This window comes from Megalops cyprinoides, chromosome 9 (genome assembly GCF_013368585.1).
Source record: "Megalops cyprinoides isolate fMegCyp1 chromosome 9, fMegCyp1.pri, whole genome shotgun sequence".
Classification (NCBI taxonomy): domain Eukaryota; kingdom Metazoa; phylum Chordata; class Actinopteri; order Elopiformes; family Megalopidae; genus Megalops; species Megalops cyprinoides.
This window is the reverse complement of record NC_050591.1, coordinates 10,543,725-10,548,527: the sequence shown is the minus strand read 5'-3', so window position 1 is coordinate 10,548,527 and position 4,803 is coordinate 10,543,725.

Genomic DNA, 4,803 nt, shown 5'->3' with positions numbered 1-4,803 from the left:
CTGCATTTAAGCGTGGCATTTTGTAGGCAGCATGCATTGTGAGAGATCTGCAAATGGACATCCATTCTACATGCTACAATGCCTTCAGAGATATTAATCTTTGAAAATTGAAATTTCACAAAACCACCCAACACCCCCATCCTTGCGATTCAAATTTGCGAGTTTAAACTCTTTTGAGTCTCCACTCTTTGAAATGGCAACCATATCCAAGCCAGACAGCTACCTGGGCAAAACCACAAACGTGCTCTGCGGCCTGGAACGGACAGATAACTCCTGTGTCATCCCAGGACAAGCCTGCCTCAGTTTATCTCCCTTACACCACCCCCTCAGCGTATCAAAGCCTCTACTTTCGTTTCACTTCTCTCTCCCAGTCCTTTGCTTTTCTTTTCTTTTTTTTTTTTCCCTCCCTCTTCTCTGCCTTCTTTCTTTTGATGGGCCAGGCCTGTGAAAGCCATCGTATGAAGTGAAAAGATTAATCACTCTCAGACTCTTGGCACCTTTGGACAAGAGGACAGCCTCTGTCTAGTCGTTATCCATCACTCTGACTTTTTACTGGCGTCGGGACATAACAGGAAGACAGACAGGCCTTTTTCTTTTTTTCTGCCACACCTACCTCTCTTGCCCCCTTATGTCTATAGTTTCTCACTATTCCAGGATAACGCCCTCCCACAAGGGACTTCCAATCCCCACCCCCCTCCCTACTCCGCCCCCCCCCCCAATCCACACACACAAGCATACACCTCCTGGCTCTCCTGCCTAGCTAAATCAGCATGCCTTTCCAGGCTCCAGTAAAATAGACAATCTGAATGCCACACCAAGCCTTACAGGAAACAATTAAGGAGACATTACCTCATTGCTGTTGCTATCCACTGCTGCTGATGAGTGAGGGTCTGTAAGCCTGTGCCATTTTTTTCCCAAGTGGCATTATTATTATTATTATTATTATTATTATTATTATTATTATTATTTTAATATTTGGTTAAGTATTTGTTTTGTCATTTCTACAGAACATTATGATTATAGCATTTTTACAGGCATATTTGGGGGTTGGGGGAGGGGGTCAATGACTAAAAACTGCTCAAAGTTACAGGCAAATTGGATTTTATAACTGAAGTCATCAGAACTGGTGGACTAAGGAGACCCTTCAGCTTCCATGCCTCCTGTAAACAACTAGCTAAGCAACACCAGGAAACTGCAAATTTCTGCTCCATTCAAAAGCTCCAGTAACTCCTTGATTTATTAATTTGCTCGGGAGAGGCCACTGCTTTTTTTTTTTAACAGTTGAGAAGCAATTCAAGTTTTCATTGTAATGGCTCTCACGTTCTGTATCTCTTTGTGCAATCTGTGATGGATTATAATATTTAAAAAGTAGTTCTGTCAATGCAGAGTTCTGTAGATTGAAAATAATATACACTATTAATAACATAATATTAAATTGAGAGCTGAGACTGCTGTTATGGCTGAGAAGTGCTCACTGTTCCTTGTGAAAAATACAAAACCAGAGAGTAACTAGAGAGGTTTTTCATCTCTTGCCTATAATCACTGCTATAATCTAAAATAGCAATTTTGAAGATGTGAAACAAAAGGGGGTTTCATGGAGAGGATTCACAGTATAGTGTCATGTTGAAACACAAGAATAATAAGATCACTTTCAGGGACAAGCATGGCAATTTTCACCATTAAATCCGTTGCTATGATTACGCTGGGTGGGTGGGAGAGCACACTACAATGATAGTAAAATTGTCTGGACCCCAAGATAGCTAAATGTAACATCATGACTGATAAATACCCCCCACAGACTTTTTCTTTTTTCATCCTGGTTGATGCTGTCACACAAAACAAGAAGCTGGAAGCTTGCTAAAAGCTTGCTAAAATTCTTTACTCTTTTCACAGTAGAAAGAAATTCAGTAGCGTATGACAATAAATAAATACATATTGTACTTCAAATGAAAAGATATTTTTGTTGATGCTATATTACAGTGTTGCAGGTCATGAGGGGATTTTCAAATAGGTGGTAGAAGTTTCAGGTATGACGCAAACAAAAGCTTTCATAAGAGAAAATGTGCTGTATTCAGCACCTAATACGTATCTGTTCAGTTATACAGCCTGGTTACTGTCCAGTTATCTGTCTCTAAATCTAAAGCACATCCTTAGATTCTATATCGTATGGTGCTGCACAAATGTAACACATGCTAATATGCATGATTCCAGTAATTAACTGTTGAGACGTGGAGGTTATAATAGGTTATACAGCAAATATAATAATTACTGTGGGCAGAAGGTAATTAATATTAATATTAGTACTACATTCAACAGAAATAATTAATGTGTTTTTCTATATTAGTACATGACCAGGTAGCCAAGATAGACAGACAGCAATACAAAAAATAAAGCCCACTACATGCTGTTATCCTATACATTGTACTGGAGCTGAGAAACACAGTCACTCACCTGCATGCTTGCCTTTATCTGTACATACATTAACAATAAATTTGTGAAATGCATGATTACTGGTCACAGTAAGTCAGAAAAGATGACTTTTTTACAGGATGGCAGATTACAGGACTCTCTGCAGTAAAATGATTTCATGAAAAATAATTAATAGCTACTATGTTATTGTTATTTAGCAGATGCTCTAATCCATCAATTACAGGTGGTTATCCGTTTATACAGCTAGGTATTTCCTGGGAAAATTGTGGGTTAAGTGCTCGCCCAAAGGTAAAGTAACACTACCCCCATGGGGAATTGAACAAGCAACCTTTTGGTTACAAGTCCTGCTCCTTAACCACTACAGTAGATTACTAAATGATACCACCTGTACTGACTAATTTTAACAGAATGCTCATTTTCCTTAATTTTAGAGATAATTTTAACCAAACCCTACTTTTTCTGTCGCAAACCAAATGATCAGTTGGAATGGAAACATACTAAATAAGAATGAGAAAATGCAGAGCCTGCTTAATACAGTTCATCAAAATTATGGACAAAGTAAAATGCAGCTAGAATTATATTACAGGGTTGTGGCATAGAGGGAATAAGTGATATAAGGTGTCACAAGCAAAGATAAACCAATCAATGGTCCGCTCAATGGCCACTGTGTGAATAAAGCAACTTCCACAAATCAACATCGGATCATCTCATCAAAAGTGAAGGAACACAACCCCCTAGATCCCATCCACACTCTTGTTCTGACAGGCAGCAAACCCTGGCTATCCCGAGAGAGGCCCCGCACACAGGTATTGACAAGACCTCTCCTCAGCCCTCGGTCCCACGGGACCGAGCTGCGGAGGTGGTACGGCCGCGGGCGAAATCGGAGGTCAATAGCAAAGTGAGTCACAATCTCTTTTAATCAGGCCATGTAATTCATTTAGAGGGGCTTCACTGGAGGAAAGATGTGATGCTTTAGCAGTTTCGAGTGCCTCCGTCTCCCCCTCTCTGCTGCAATGACAGGGTGTGAAATGGAGATGAGACATAAACCGGCTTATGTTGTTAGGAACCTATAAAAGGACACTTTCAAAGTCATTATGAGTCAGCAATTGACACAGAATGAGACATTTGATCAGGGAGCAATGCCAGCTTGTGGGAGTCTAGTGCAAAATCTAATAGCTGAAGCAACAGAATAGTTAAATGGTACTGACACTCCCACAGTGAGTGGTAAACGCATTCATGCTTTTAAACAGAAGTTGCCACTAGTCTTTTCTGTATGTGCAGTTTGCGGCAAATTGAATCAAACATTGCATATTTCCTTCAGAAAACTATAGAACGTTAGACATATCACAACACTCTCAAGTATGGTTTAATTGCACTTTACAAAAAAAAAAAGATCTAAAATTACTTTTGATATTATAATGAAACATCGCTTTGTTGTTCCAAAGTTTCCACAGTGGCCCAATTCATGGCATTCTGCATCTCCCACAGAACAGCAGAAATCAGAACACTGCATGCCTTTACAGCCACATCTGCTTTAGAATTCTCATCCTCAGGGAGTGGGTAGTTGTCTTGTCCTGCTATTGTTAGTAGATAAACTCCTTACACTTAAATTATGAGCCACCCAACAGTTACGAATACCATACTGGTTCATTGTCACTGTCATTGTTCATTGTCATTGTCGTTGTCAGTGTTAGCTTGCTAAAACTCACTGAGCTAGTACTGCCAAAATGTGTACGTGTAAGTAGCTGGGTTACTACAGTGTTTAAACAAGCTTAGCTGTCTTAGGGCATTATCAGTTATTTCCAAATGAAATAACTGCTGGGAAATGTTTGCTCTTAAACATTTCTAAGCCCCCCCCCCCCCCCCCCCCCCCCCAAAAAAAAAAAAAAAAAAAACACACACACACGCGACTGGGCCTCAGTCACTCTCTGCTACCCACTGCAAATGCAGGAGTCGTGGCAAGTTCTGTCAGGTTCATGAAGATTCGCCTTGTCAGGCTTTATCGTGTTTTTCTTGACTTTCATCTCTCCAGAATATTTATGCCCAGTCCCTGGGGGGAACATTTATCAAACATTTGCAGGACATTTAGCACCCATGAAAGTGCTGCCGGCCACTAGACTACATCTAGTAATATTGACCAAGCGATCAGCTGAAGGTACTGACAACTGCAGGAGCTGCAATCTTTGTGTCATGGTGCTCACAGTGTAATTATGCATATTTGAGGCCTCCAAATATAAATACACACAACAAAAAAGAAAAAAAGACTTTGCAAACAAAATGAGAAGTGATTTACAAAGCTTATAATTGAAATTTTAGAGGCATGAACTGATATTTAAATGAGAAAGATGCATCACAGCTGATATACAAAGCTAA